Raw genomic sequence first — 16,474 nt, 5'->3', positions numbered from 1 at the left:
AAAAAAAAAAAAAATTAATTAATAAAGATATAAAGTTAACTGAAAAGCAACATTTTGAATTGGACAATCAATTAACACAATAAGAAATGGAAATAACTGGAGAGAATGAAAACTCAGACAGTAAAGGATCATACACAAGTTATTAAGGTAAAAAGAAAAACCCAGATACAGGGCATAAAATTTTTAAGGTGATCCATCAAAAGTATGGCCTGAATAAATTACTGATTCTAAAACTTCACTGTGACTATTAGTTTCTGTTTCCTTTCCATCAACTTTCATACCAGTTGCTAAGGAATATCTGGCTAAGTGCTGAACTATTATACTTCCTGACTAAGTAGGAATGCTGGACCATTACATTTCCAGACTAAGTAAGAGTTTTGGAATCTTTTTACACTTCCTGACTGACCAGGAATGCAAGGACCTCATTATACTTTCTAACTTACTTGGAATTCTGGAATTCATTTCTATTTACCAACCAAAAATTTAAGACTCCTTATAACTAAGTACATTTAATTTAATTAACGTAAGTAGGAGTGCTGGATCCACATACACTGATTAACCACACTAAGCCTCATTATACTCACGAACTAGAAGTACCAACTCTTTCACATTGACTGACTAGAACCAATACTTTCATTCCAGATTTTGAGCTCCCTGATCGATGCAGCCCAAATGGTGAAAGGCAGGTAGGTAAAAGGAAAAGAGCTGAGGGTCTGGGTAATGTTCTCTTTGGAACAATGAGTTCTTCCATCCTTTCTTCACTAACACGTGTTATAATAGCTTGCCATTTGAGGTCTATTTTAAGAGAACACTACTTTGTAATCCAAACCAATTTAACTTTAGATCCTTCTTCAATATGTATTTTAATATTACATACATTAATGAAAAAATCCTTTTTGGACCAAAAGTCACCAAACTAAACCATTCTTGCCATACACAAAATTCTTATCTCCAAAGTCCTACAAAAATCAGATCCCTATCTCTGCTCTGTCTTCTTTAAGCACACACCTTGAACTCACTAAACTCTACCCACAACATATTTTTAGCTCTCTCAGGGCATTTGCATCTGCTCTTCCCTCTGTCTTCACAATGCTTTTCCCTCAGATCTTCATATGACTGGCTCCTCATTCTCAGTTCAACTATGAAGTCTGACTATTAACTTTATGAACCTGCCACCAAGCACTTACATTGGCAGCACTGTACAAACAGCTCAGTAATTTTTCATAACCTTGGCATATCAGTATCTCATAGCTGTGCTCATGTGGACAAGGGGTGGTGGTGTGCTCAGTGGAGTTCCTTATAGTTATTGTATGTTTTTGTGTGCCATTATGAGAATGTCGGAACGTAAATCAGAACAACAAACAGTCACTTTCTTGTTAAACTTGGCTAAGAGTGGAAGTGAAATCAGGCATGTGTTAGTTTAAGTTTATAGAGATCATGCCATGAAGAAAATGTCAGTGGGGTGGCACCTGTAGCTCAAAGGAGTAGGGCACCAACCCCATACGTCAGAGGTGGCGGGTTCAAACCCAGCCCTGGCCAAAAACTGCAAAAAAAAAAAAAAAAAGGAAAAAAAGAAAGAAAACGTCAGTGTACAAAGTTAAACATTTTTCTGAGAGGACAGTAAGAGTCACTGATGAAGAGAGGTCAGGGAAGCCAGTAAGGAGCAGAACTGACAAAAATTCATCTAATTGTATGTGAGAAGCATAGCAGACCAAGTAAACATTGATAAAGAAACAAATCGCCAGGCATGATGGCTCACATACACTCAAGGTAGGAAGATCACTTGATCTCAGGAGTCTGAGACCAGCCTGAGCTAAAGAGAGACCCCTGTCTCTACCGTAAATAGAAAAATGAGCCAGGCATTGTGACAGGCACCTATATTCCAAGCTATTCAGGAAGCTGAGGCAAGATATAAGCTAGGTTGACACCATGGCATTCTAGCTTGGGCAACAGTGTAAGATTCAGTCTCAAAAACAAGAGAGAGAAAGAGAAGTCAGTCAGAAAATCTTAACTGAAATTTTAGCACGAGAAAGATGTGTACAAAAAAACGGTGCCAAAGGAGTTCACCTGTGAACAAAAGTAAAGGACAGTTGCAATTTGCTAAGAACTTTTAGAAAGCCAAGATGATGTTCTGGGCTGTTATCATTGATGGTGAAACATGGGTGTACCCTGAAACACTGCCTCAAAGTGCACAATGGAAGTCAGCCAATTCTCCAAGACAAAAAAATTTTCATCAGTCCCAATCAACAGTCAAAATTATGTTGCTAACCAGTATCAGAGGAATTATCCATTATGAATTTGTACCAACTGGACAGTTAACCAAGTTAACTATTTGGAAATGCTGAAAAGGCTGCATGAAAACGCTGAACTTTTTGCCAACAACTTGTGGCTCTTTCATCATGACAATGCACCAGCTCACACAGCACTATCTGTGAGGGAGTCTTTAAACCAATCAACAAATAATAGTATTAAAACACCCTCCCTACTCACCTGATCTGGCGTCCAGTGACTTTTTTCTTTACCTGAAGATAAAGAAAATATTGAAAGGAAGACATTTTGATGACATTCAGGACATCAAGGGTAATACAACAACAGCTCTGATGGCCATTCCAGAAAAAGAGCTCCAAAATTGCTTTGAAGGGTGGACCAAGTGCTGGCATTGGTGCATATCTTCCTAAAGGGAGTACTTAGAAGGTGACCATAGTGATATTCAACAATGAGGTATGTAGCATAAAAAGCTACCTCATAAAATAAACTCACCTGACTCCACATTCTAAAATAACCCTCTTTATACCTTTAGTTACTCTATTCCATTATCCTGGTGGGCTTTTTCTTCATGGTATGTACCATTTCCTAAAATTATACTGTATATATACATTTTTGAGACAGAGTCTTACTATATTACCCTTGGTAGAGTGCCGTGAACTCACAGCTCACAGCAACCTCTAATTCTTGGGCTTAGGCGATTCTCTTGCCCTAGCCTGCCAAGTAGCTGGGACTACAGGTGCCCACTACAATGCCCGGCTATTTTTTTGTTATAGTTGTCGTTGTTTAGGATGCCCAGGCCGGGTTCCAACCCACCAAGCCCTGGTTTACGTGGCCAGCGCCCTAACCACTAAGCTACAGGTGCCAATCCTATACTGTATGTATATTTATAAATATACTTGGAGATTATCTAGATCCCATCAACCCAAGAAAGTAAGTTCCAATCACACTATGGACTTTCAGCTCAGCCCAAGAGTTTGAGGTTGCTCTGAGCTGTAATGCCAACACACTCTACCAAGGTCAACATAGTAAGACTCTGTCTCAATTAAAGAAGAAAAAAAAAAAAAGACTATGGACTTTTGTCTTGTTCACTATTACTTCCCCTATGCCTAGAAAACTGCTAGCACACAGTAGGGACTCAACATAAAATTAATATTTGAACTAACTGGCTCAGCGCCTGTGGCTCAGGTGGCTGAGGCGCCAGCCACATACACCTAGGGTGGCGGGTTCAAATCCAGCCCAGGCCCGCCAAACAACAATGACGGCTGCAACCAAAAAGAAATGGCTGGGCGTGGTGGCGGGCACCTGTGGTAACAGCTGCTTGGGAGGCAGAGGCAGGAGACTCACTTGAGCCCCAGAGTTGGAGGTTGCTGTGAGCTGTGATGTCACAGCACTCTACCCAGGGGGACAGCTTGAGGCTCTGTCTCAAAAAAAGGAAAGAAAGAAAAAAAAATATTTGAACCAATTAATCAATAAGGGAATGAGATAAAATTTGTTTTGTAATTACTAGCTTTATAAGACATGTCAAGTGGTGGCACTCGTACCTCAGCGGGTAGGGCACAGGCCACATACACTGAGGCTGGTGGGTTCGACCCTGGTCCAGACCTGCTAAATAACAATGACAACTGCAACCAAGAAATAGCCAGGTGTTATGGCAGGCACCTGTAGTCCCAGCTACTTGGAAGGCTGAGGCAAGAGAAGCCCTTAAACCCAAGAGTTGGAGGTTGCTGTGAGCTGTTACACCACAGCACTCTACCAAGGGTGACATAGTGAAACTCCATCTCAAAAAAAAAAATAAAGAAAAAAAAAAAGGACATGTCAAGTGATAAGAATAGAGATGCTATCAGTGTTAATTATCTTTTTTGAAACCAAAACCTATATTTGCTACTTGAACATACTACTAGTGATTATAACTGATTTCTGTTTTAATATTGAGGGCTATGTGTCACATATGTGATAGAAAGGTTTGTCTCTGGCTTCCTATCTAACTTTTTTTTCTTTTTATGGATATGTAATTGTTATACATATTTATGGAATGCATGTAATATTTTGATACAGGAACATTTCAAATCTTCTCCTCTAGCTATTTTGGAATATAGAATAATTATTGTTAACTACAATTACTCTACTGTGCTACTGAACATTACAAGCTATTTTTCTATATAAACATATTTTTGTACCCATTAACCAACCTCTCTTCACTCCCTCACTCCCCATTCCCCTTCCCAGCCTCTGATAACCACCATTCTATTTACTACCTCCATGAGATCAATGTTTTCACTCCCCAAAATGAGTGAGAATGTGTCATGTTTGTCTTTCTGTGCCTGGCTTATTTCACTTAAGGACCTCTAGTTCCATTCATGTTGCTGTAAATGACAGGATTTCATTCTTTTTATGGCTAAAGAATAATACATTGTGTATACATATAACATTTTCTTTATCTGTTCACCCACGAATGGACAGTTAGGTTGATTACATAGCTTGCTTATTGTGAATAGTGATGCAATAAATATGGAAGTGTATATCTCCTTAATATACTGACTGCCCATCTTTTGAATATACACCCAGCAAGGGGGACCGCTGGATCATATGGTAGCTCTACTTTCAGTTTATTGAAGAATCTCCATGATGTTTTCCATGTACTAATACACATTTTCAACAATAATGTATAAATGGTCCCCTTTCTCTGTATCTTTGTCATCATATGTCATTTTTCTGTCTTTTTAATAATAGCCATTTTAATTTGGGTAAGACGACATCTCATTGTGGTTTTGATTTACATTTCCCCGATTACTGATATTCAACTTTCAAATACCTATTGACCATTTGTAGGTCTTTTTCTGAGAAATGCCCATTCAATTTGCCCCCCCCCCTTTTTTTAAGACAGAGTCAAAATGCAGTGGTGTCACAGCTCACAGTAACCTAAAACTCCTGGGCTCAAATGATCCTCCTGCCTCAGCTTCCCAAGCAGCCGAGACTATAGGCACCCACCATAGACCATTTGCCCATTATTAAATTGGATTATTTGGTTTATTACTATTGGGTTCCTTATATACTATTATTATTAATCCTTCGTTGATGAATAATTTGAAAATCTTTTCTCCCATTCTACAGGTTTTCAATCATGACTGATTTTTAAGACACATAGAGAGAAACATGGCTACAGTGGGAAACATATATATAGCAGATATTCAGAAGCAATTTTGTCACTATTTCCCAACAAATCTAAACTTAATTCCATAAATTCTAATATACTGCTTGAGGTAAACAGCAAAATATAATTGAACAGAATTGGCTTAAGCGTTAAAATGGTCATTTCTAGCATGGTAGAATCTGAATCTAGAGCCTCAAGACCTGGGCTTCAAGCTTTGGTACCACAGCAGTGCCAATTTATTGATGTAACCAAGATATCTAGTTAAGAAAAGCAGATAGGAAGGATCTGAAAGACATCAAACATAGCAGGATCAATGAATTATAGATCCTAGAGTGGCTGAAAGATTTTCCATGTCAAGTTAAAAAAGTGTATGTGTTAGGAAATAAGGATACCTGAAAATAATAATATTACAAAGGCAGTAGCAGTATTAATGATGACAAAGTTATGGTAAAGGTTATAACAGAAGGTGTTTGAAGCAAGATAAATATTTGACAGGCTCGGAGGAAGAAAATATATGAAGTACCAAGGAACAGCATTCCAAATAAAGGTTTTAGTAAGCAAAAAGGTACAGACACATAAAATTTGGTGGGACATCCAGCCAACTTAAGTTAATAGTGTCTTCTTACTATTTGTCATCCAATATCTCCATTTGTCTCAGTTATTAATTTATTGACTCTCAGCTCCAAAAATACCCTTGAATCACGTTCTGTGATTTAAGAGGACTATCAGAATCTCTTTAGGTATCTCTCTCCTTTACAGTGAAGATGATATTGTTTTCTCAGCACTGGAAGGACAATGCAGAAAGCTTTCCTACAGTTTCAGGCTACCACATGGAAGTGGGCACTTCATGTGTGAGGACCTTCGGTGTCCTGAGTCACAGCTCCAAAACATGGTACTTTTGCAATCTTGCAGTTTCGGGCTAATGATACTCTTTCCATGGCCTTCTCAACATGGAAACCAGTGTCCAAAGGCCTCCTGCCCACCCACCAACACTCTGACTCCCTCTGCAAGACCCTGTGCACATCCTGCCAGTGATCAGAGAGCTCATACCACACTGCTACTCCTGCAAACTGCCCACTCCACACATGAAATGTGTTTCGCCCAGAAAAGCCCCCCCTACACTGCACATTCATACTATTGCTTGCCCAGTGACAACAAAGCAGCGCTGGCCTGGCCAAACCAGCGAATATCTTTACCATTCAGTAGGCTGATCTACACCTTCTCCAACAAGGTCTGAATCTCTTCTAAGTTTATCCTTCCTTGGTTCTCTCCCTTAGTCCTAAAGTACTATACAGAATTTCCTTATATCTTATACTTATTTCGCTATAATAGTTCATAATTCCTTATTGCAACTGTATGGTTTTCTACCTCCTGACTGAACCCAGAATGTTAAATCATCCAAAATAGTAGTAAACAACAAGGGGAAAATGAAACTAAACAAAAAACCTGTCCTCATCATGACTTGAAGAAAGAGAATGCTGAACCTTCAAAATATCTGTGAATAAAAAGAAAAAAAATTATAAAATCCCAGCATGTCTTTCTCTTAGGCTCATGGCCCCATCCTCAATTCCACAAAGACAGATCCAGAAAAACTAAGGGGGAGACAGAAAAGGGAAACTAGAGGAGATTAAGGTTGCTCTAAAATTACTATCTGAGAGCCTAAGTACAACCTATCTGAAGGCATTAAAAAGGTATCCTGAGCAGATCAAAGATTATAAAAAAGAAACTTCAGGGCAGTTCCTATAGCTCAAAGGAGTAGGGTGCCAGCCCCATATGCCGGAGGTGGCAGGTTCAAACCCAGCCCCAGCCAAAAACTGCAAAAAAAAAAAAAAAAAAAAAGAAACTTCAAAAAAGCACAATTCAAAGAGGCAGACATGATTTAAAGAAACACATAAATAAGAACCACAGCTTTAGGCAGAAAGAAAAAAAATTTAAAAATAAAGGGAGAAGAAGCTCCTCTGACAATCAATGGTAAAGAGGAAAAATAGTAAAATAAGAAAAGCTAGGTTCTTTCTTATAAAACAAAAAAGAAATATAAAATTTAGTATTCATTACTCCTCACCTCCATATACCAAAACAATAACCAGAGCAAAAATCCCTAAAACAAACAAAAAAAACTAGAAAAGTATCGGAACTTTGCTAAACTGACAGAAGAGAGTAAAGTAAAAATTGTGTAAATCACACTATTACCATAAAATGAACACGCTAATAAAAATCTATAAGAGCTATTGCAAAAAAATAATAAGAGTCCCATTTATTTATTAAGTCTCATTTATTAAGTCCCATTTGTTTATTTTTGCTACTGTTGCAATTGCCACTGAAATCTTCTTTATAAAGTGTTTCCCCAGGCCAATACCTTCAAGTGTTTTCCCCCCACTTTCTTCGAGGATTTTTATTGTTTCATGCCTTAGATTTATATCTTCAACACATCTTTAATAGATTTTAGTCAGTGGCAAAATGTGTCAGTCCAGTTTCAGCTTCTTACATGTGGTTATCCAGTTTTCCAAATGGGACTTAATTAAACTGAATAGTTCTATACAGTAATTAAACTGAATAGTTCTGTACAATGGAGATAACAACCAAAGCAAATAGACAATCATCAGAATGGGAAAAGGTATTTGCATACTATGAATCAGACAAAAGATTGATAACTAGATCTACAGAGAACTCAAATTCATCAACAAAAAAAAGAGCCAATAATCCCTTACATCAATGGGCAAGAGAGCTGAATAGAACCTTCTCCATAGAAGACAGATGAATGGCTTAAAAACATGAAAAAATGCTCATTGCCCCTAATCATCAGAGAAATGCAAATCAAAACCACCCTGAGATATCACCTAACCCCAGTGAGAATGGCTCACAATACCTCAAAGCTGCAGATGCTGGCGCGGATGTGGAGAGAAGGGAACACTTTTATCTTGCTGGTGGGACTATAAACTAATACAACCTTTTTGGAAGGAAGTATGGAGAATCCTCAAAGAACTCAAACTAGACCTACCATTTGATCCAACAATCCCATTACTGGGTATCTATCCAGAAGGAAAAAAAGTCCTTTTATCATAAGGACATTTGCACTAGACTGTTTATTGCAGCTCAATTTAAAATCACCAAAATGTGGAAACCACCTAAATACCTATCATCAGTCCAGGAATGGATTAACAAGCTGTGGTATATGTATATCATAGAATATTATTCAGGCCCTAAAAAAGATAGAGACTTTTTTGTACTAACTTGGATGAAAGTAGAACACATTCTGCTTAGTAAAGCATCACAAAAATGGAGAAGAATCCAATATACTCAATTTTGATATGAGGACAATTGATGACCTAGTACATGGTGTAAGGTGAGGGTAGGGGAATGAAAGAGCAGAGAAAGGGGGTGGGAGGATCACGGTATTTGGCACACCTCTTGGGTGAGGAACCTATTTAAAAGGGGGACTTTGCCTAAAAAATGCAATTAGTGTAACCTGGTTCTTTGCACCCTCAATGAATTCCCAAAAATTAAAAAAAAGATAAAAAACAAAATTACTTACATATTTACAGAGAAAAATTCCCTCCCAAAAATAATCATGAAGAAGAAAAAAACTATAAATCAATACTCAAAACTTAAATATATTTAAATAAGCACTTAAGGACATGAAAAATCACACTTAATCAGAAATGCAAAAATAACAGCAATAGCAACAACCATAACAAAAAGATATGGAGAAATGAAATAAACCTGATGGGACTCAGGAAAAAGAAGATGACAAAATTCTGTCAGAAATGAAGAATAAATCACAAAATCCTGAAGAGAAAAACAGATGTCAACAAAAATTTAATGAGGGACATTGAAGAATGGAAGGAAAACTATAATGAAAAAAATTAAAAGGATCAAAGAGAAAGTAATAGAAATGGAAGAGGGACAAAGAAGTAAAAATATTCATCGTGTTAGGCACACCTGTGGCTCAAAGGGGTAGGGCACCAGCCCCATAAGCCAGAGGTGGCGGGTTCAAACTCGACTCCAGCCAAAAATTTAAAAAAAGAAAAGAAATTAAAAAAAAAAAAAAAGAATCGAAGAGGTTTAAAATATATATATATATATATTCATAGTGTGAAGTCTCTAAAAATAAGAACAAAGCAATGCAACAGGACTAAAATTTAATCCCATGATCCTAGAAAAATTTCCAAAAATACAAAAAAATACTAATCTATATTGAGCAGTTATACTGGCTCTCTGGGGAAAATTAATCCAGAATGATAAACTCTTTTTTTTCCTCTTAACAATTTTTTTATTAAACCATAACTATGTACATTAATGCATTTATGGGGTACAATGTGCTGATTTTATATACAATTTGGAATGCTTACATCAAACTGGTTAACATAGCCTTTACCTCACTTACTTAATTATTGTGTTAAGACATTTATACTCTGCTCTTAATAGATTTGACATGTACTCTTGCAATCATTTTCTATTAATATGAGATATTCAATTAAATTTTAAAACCAAACCGTTAAAACTAAGTATGAACTGAAAATTGTATATGCAAGCAAGTTGCTCTTCAAATATCAGAGTGACAGAAAAAGTTTCTGACATACAGGATGGCCATAAAGTTCATGTTCAATTAAAATGGTTACCATAAAAACTTAGAGAATTCCGCACCAATGAGCCTTTCTTACAAAATCTACTAGAAGACCTTCATCCAACCAATGACTTAAGAAAACTTCAGTAAAAGGACCATTAATGAGTATTCTTAAAACATACAAATGAATACCACTGAAACAATGGTGGAATGCAGAGTAAAAAGTCTAATAAATTTAAATGTTCTGACAAACTATAGAATAAATGCAATTTTTAATGAGAGAAGGAAGAGGAAAAAGGAAAATGGAATTAGCACACTAATTGCTAACAGGGAAAAGACAGAATAGTTAAAAGATAGACCACAAAGTAAAGTGTTAAAAAGAAAACTAAGAGACTAAGACCATTTTAAAAGTCCTAAGTACAAAAGTTAACACAAGAACGGAAGTATAAGACTTCTTAAACACCAAGAAAAAAATCACTGTTAACAAAAACAAAGAAACTACATGTCACAGAAAGCACAGCAAATATAACACACATAATTATAAAATACTTTGACATTGAGTTGAGACCAAAACCACCAATCATATTAATTCATATAAATGTACTTAACTATTATAAGAAAATTTTTCAATTTGGCTCATAGAGTAAGACACATATAAATAAGAGCCATGCTTACGACAAAATAATTCAAAATGACTACCAAAAAGGCACATACAAAGGGCTATTAGGCTAACTGAAACACAAAGACAGAGCATGCACAACTATCTGACAATAGATAAAGCAAAACTCAGGACCAAGGCTTTACACACAACCAAGGCTTGCTTTGTAATGCAAAAGGAACGATAAATAATAAAGATTAACATTCATATGAATGTATACGCACAAAATAACAAAGCAGCCAACTTTGAGAAGGAAAAATTATAGGAGAATTAAAGAGACTTGGACAGAAATACACTAATCACAGGAGAGTAAATATACTACTCTCAATACAAAGCAGATCAAGTGGACAAAATCTAAGAAAGGAGGAAGATCTTATGAGTACCAATAGATATATCTTATTGGATATATATCAAACTCTGGACCCACAAAAGCCAAGACAAATTCAGAAAAATCAATCATATGTTAAGGCACAAAGAAACATAATTTCCACTAAGTAGAAGTGTTACAAACATTATTCTCTGAATGAAACATAATGAGTACTACTATAAAGTTGAAAGAAAAGAAAGGAAGGAAGAAGAGAGGGAAAACAAAAAGAATCTTGCATCTATAAATTTTAAAATTAAACATTTACTTGGATAAGAAGAAATACAAAGTGAAATTCCAGGAGTTTTTGAAGATAATGACAATGGGAACTAGAAGTCTTAGAAAAGAAAGAGGAAGGCGAGAAAGTGAGGGGGGGTAGAGCGAGGTGCTAATGTTATGGAGCAAACAAATGACCAAAATCTAAGCAGAAACAGGTTCCTGCAAAGAGAGAGAGAAGATAAGAACACTGGCATATAGGGCAAGAGGTCCACTAAGATGGACAAACTGGTAGTGCCTAACAGTGCACTGGGAAGAGAAGGCAAAAGCAAATAGAGGAGGTTCCTCAAATTCTTGCAGGCTTTTTCTCCATGAACGCTCCCCAAAGATTCATAGAATAAATTGTGAGGGTTGTTATAAAGTCTCCATTTGTATGCACAACACTGAGAGTGGAGCAGCAGACACTAGGAGGGTCAAAAAGAACGCCAGGACCCTACAGCCTTCCTTACAACATAAAAGCCTTACAAGTCCAAGAGCACCAAGTAACCCTAGAAAGCTTAAGAAACCAGCACTTTCAGTCTCACACATAACCCCCTACAAATTGTAATAAACAATCACAAAGAGAAATCTTAAAGGCAAGGGGGGGAGGAGGAGATCTATTGCATAGAGAAAAAAAAATAAGACTAGCAACAGACTTCTCTCCAGAAGCCATGCAAGCTGGAAAAGAGTCACATATTTTAAGTACTGGAAATAAAAAACCCTGTTAATCCAGATTTCCATACCCAGTTAAACCATTTCTCAAAAATGAAAAGAATTTAAAACTTGCTCAAACCAAAAACTATGATAATTTAGTGCCAAATAATATACTCTACAAGAAGTCTAAAGGAAGTACTTCAAGAAGGAATATCATGCCATGCAAAAACTTAATTTTACATGAAAAAAACACTGGAAACAAAACAAACAAAAGTAAAATAAACTTGCTCCCTACATTTACCTGCTCAAAAAGATAAACTATTTGAACAAAAGAACTGGCAACATACTGTGTTTGCAGCATATGTAAAAGCAAAATATATGAAAACAACCCAAAAAATGGGAAGAATTGGAAATACAGTTCATCACATAAAGCAGTACATTGTTATTTAAATATAGTCTGACTAAAGATTATATTGTAAATTTTAGCACTATTACTAAAAATAATTTCACAAGGGGTATGATGTAAAGTCAAAAGAGATAAAATTATTTGGCAAAAATTTAATAAGGAACAGGGTATCTACACAATCTCAAAATATTTCCTCACAATATACTTACTGATTTTTTTGTTCATTTGTTTTGAGACAGAGTCTCACTCTGTCACCCTGGGTAGAGTACCATGATGTCATAGCTCACAGCTCAAATTCCTGGGCTTAAGTGATCCTCTTTCCTCAGCCTCCAGAGCAGCTGGGACTACAGGCTCCTTCTACCATGCCTGGCTAATTTTCCTATTTTTAGTAGGGACAGAGTCTCATTCTTGCTCAAGTTTGCCTTGAACTCTTAAGCTAAAGCTACCCATCCAACTCAGCCTGCCAGAGTGCTAGGATTACAGGCATGACCCACCACGCCCAGCCTATATTTACTAATTTCAAGAGGGAATATTATAACTTTTCAATGGAGAAAACCAGGAGACATCATCTTAACCAAGTAGCAAAGTTATCACTATCACTGTTATAACAGGACATCATGTTCCTCCTGTTATATTGACAAAGGCACAAAATCTTATCTGTGATAGTCTTTTTAACAATAAATAAACTTGGGGAGAGGGACAGCTGGGTGGTGGGAGGGTGACTGGAAAGATCACCTATATGGTCTATCTAACAAGGGTACAAGTGAACTTTTCTAGAACTAGAATATAAATGTTTTGACACAATAACTAAGCAAATGACATGAAGTCTATGTTAACCAGCTTGATGAAAGTATTTCAAATTGTATATGGAAACACTACACTGTACCCCGTGTTTGCATTAATGTATACAGCTATCATTTAATAAAAAAAAACAATAAATAAACTCAGTCTCTCATGAGAAAACATTAGATAGACCTAAACTGAGGAAAATGCTATAAAATACCTAATCAGTAATCAATCTCTCACTCAAACTGTCAAGGTTATGGAACAAGGAATCCTTGAAGAAGTATCAGAGAGTGGAAAATACTATGGAGATATGAAAACTAAATGCACTATAAATCTTAGATTGGATCTTAAACCAGAAAAAATTCATTAGTACAAAATCTAGCAATAATCAAATAAGGTCTATAGTTTGCTTAAGAGTACTGTATATACAGTACAAAAGTACTATTATATTGTTATAGTATTATACTAAAATCACCAATAGGACTGTAGCAGTTATTGCATATCACTATATAGTGGTTATGTAAGATGTTAACATTAGGGAACGTTGATGAAGGGTATTGAGAACTTACTATTTTGTAACTCTTTTTAGATACTTAACATTTCTAGATATTCTAATGTTCTAACAACATCATCAGTAATTTACATTTTTAAAAATACTCATCCTCTGTGCAGTAAATCAATTACTAAGAAAAAAATAAGATCCCAAAATTTAAGCCTAGAATTTGTAGAGCGCTATTGAACTTGCCACATTTCTAAAATAGATTCCTGATTATACTGGCTTCTAGAACAGTACTTCAATTTTGGCATTAAGAAAAATACAATAAACCTCTGTATTATACTGGCCTCTAGAACAGTACCTCAATTTTGGCATCAAGAAAAATATAATAAACCTCTTTATAGAAAACAAAATCTAAATGCCAAATTGAGAGATCAAAGACCAAAAATAAAAATTATTCCGAGACAGGAAACAAAAGGAAAACAGAATCCAGGTTGTATGGGGGCAACAGTGGCCTTTATTTCCACCGTGGTGGGGGTGAGCTGAGTTCCAGAAAACAGTCAGCACGTGAGTAATTGTGGATAAGGTTTTAAATGTTGGAAGGGTAGAGGGTTGGCACATCTCCTTTTTAGGGGGAGGGGGAGAGATGGGAAGGGTGGAGGGTTGGCACATCCACCTTTCCAGGGTGAGGCATCCGTTGGAAGGGTGGGGGTTGATCCATTTGGGCAAGGTTCCTACCTTTGACTATCACCAATGTGTTTGCAACAATGTGGCATTACGTAAGAGCAGCTCAAGTGTCTTTAAGACACCTACATAGTTCCTAGCTAAGGTTAATTGAAAGTGTAATGTAATACATTTCTCTAGCTATATCTTTGAATCAAAGTGTATGCTCATCAATGAAGTCCTTACACACCCTAGGCGAAAACCATTTATATCCTTTCAACAATTATTACACATTCTCTTTAAACACAGAATCACACATGCATCTGTGTACACTGGGATGAAGAGCCAAAGAGGTAGCAAAGGCTAAATATAAAAAAAGTAGTACCAAAAAAAAAAAAAAAGGGCAGCACCACAATAAGGGTAAAGTTTCAGAGACAGGTGTCCCCACAAAGCAGAGGCTGTTAGAGAACAAAAAGGATAAGACTTTAAAGTGAGTTTTAAAGGAAGGATAAAATTTGGATAGTCAGTAAGAAACAAGGGGAAACATCCATGGGACAGCTATAATAAAGCCTTAGAGGCAGGAATAGATACGGCATGTTTGAGACTATGGGCTATTTTACATGGATTATGAAGTCAGACATACTCCAGGAGCTACAGAAAACCATTCATGATGAAGCAGCAGCGTTAAATGGTAGAGGGCTTTTAACATAAAGCTAAGGAGGAAAGCCCAAATTCAGTATCAGAGGAATTCAAAGAATAACTCTATTATTCAATTTCCAGTAACCTCAAGTGGACATAGACAAAGAACAGCTAATGTTACACTGTCTTGGAATATGGAGAACTATAGTACTGTGGTTGCTATTATTTACCAAGGAGAGAGATTTTAAGCTTAGGTTTTCTTTTGTTATTAAGCTATAGAGCAAGTACATGTTTGAGAGAAATTGAATACATGCACAAGAGATAAAGTAGCATTTAAATGAGAATATCAGAAATATAAAAAAAAACTGAAACATTAAATTAAATATAAACCAAATAAAATCCAAAACATGAAAAAAAAAATAAGAACCTGGGCAGTTTTAAGTAGGAAATATAAACTACGTCTACGAAGATTTTTAACATTTTACCAAAAATAAAGAAGTATAACAAAAATTTTTAAGAAATCATATTACCATTAAGTTGCATTTTTTTTAAACAGGCAGTATAAAGAATAACAAACAAGAATTTTTAACTGCCATATTATCTTTCTTTGCCAAGCACACACTGATTTATGTCAGCTGATCCTTGAAACTAGCAGGAGGAATTGCCAAGTCATCATATTGACAGGTGTGCTAAACCACTAACTTTGCTGCAGTGATATTTGGTTTAAACTACTTTCAGTAATACAAACAAATTTAATATCATAGCAAGGTAACTTGTCAAAAATAAGCCCATTTTTAAAATCTAACTCTGGAGATGCAGTGGCTCACACCTGTTATCCACTTTAGGAAACAAAGGAGGGAGAACCACTTGAGGCCTGGAGTCTAAGGTTGCAATGAGACGTGATGTGTACCCTTAACCCAGAGGACAGAGCAAGACTCTATCACAAAAAACAAACAAAAGAGATTTGACTAACTTATAGGTTAGAAAGCTTTAAAAAAATCAAGCACACAACACATTTGACTGACATGAACAATTTTAAAAACAATTTAAATTCAGATAAGTGCATTAGAAATCAAAAAAACAGTACACGTTTCAAAACTGTACCACATAGTGGACAGTATCATTTCCAGCTAAATATGAACAGGCCACATTTTTATCAGGCCTAGGAAAGCCTCTGGACTGTTATCTACCATCATTTGTTTTTCTTTTTTCTTTTTTAGACAGAGTCTCACTATGTCGCCCTCTGTAAAGTGCCTTAGCGTCACAGCTCACAGCAACGTCTAACTCATGGGCTTAAGAGATTCTCTTGCCTCAGCCTCCCAAGTATCTGGGACTACAGAAGCCCACCACAATGCCTTTTTTTTGTTTGTTTTTGGTTGTAGTTGTCACTCTTGTTCGGCAGGGTGGGCTTGAGCCCATCAGCTCCAGTGTACCCTAGCCACTGAGCTACAGGTGCCGAGCCTACCATCAGTTTTATAAAAGAAGAGATGCTGGCTCGGCGCCTGTGGCTCAACTGGCTAAGGCGCCAGCCACGTACACCTAAGGTGGCGGGTTCGAATCCCCAGCCCGG

The 16,474-nt window shown here is 36.5% G+C and overlaps 1 protein-coding gene across 2 annotated transcripts in view; it reads right to left on the bottom strand.

The window, feature by feature from the left end:
• FAF1 (Fas associated factor 1) overlaps nt 1-16,474 on the bottom strand; it is a 435,975-nt gene that overhangs the window by 358,215 nt on the left and 61,286 nt on the right. Inside the window, exon 2 of one of the 2 annotated variants that reach the window (XM_023519165.1) lies at nt 2,491-2,522. The exons of the other annotated variant lie outside the window; for it this stretch is intronic. The gene's annotated coding sequence lies outside the window, so the exon portion shown is untranslated. The remainder of the gene's footprint in view (nt 1-2,490; nt 2,523-16,474) is intronic. 2 annotated transcript variants of the gene reach the window in all.

The sequence above is a fragment of the Otolemur garnettii genome, unplaced genomic scaffold (assembly GCF_000181295.1).
Source record: "Otolemur garnettii isolate 467f Iridium unplaced genomic scaffold, OtoGar3 scaffold00159, whole genome shotgun sequence".
NCBI classification, from domain to species: domain Eukaryota; kingdom Metazoa; phylum Chordata; class Mammalia; order Primates; family Galagidae; genus Otolemur; species Otolemur garnettii.
The sequence above is the reverse complement of the archived record's forward strand: the minus strand, read 5'-3'. Positions and strand labels throughout refer to the sequence as shown.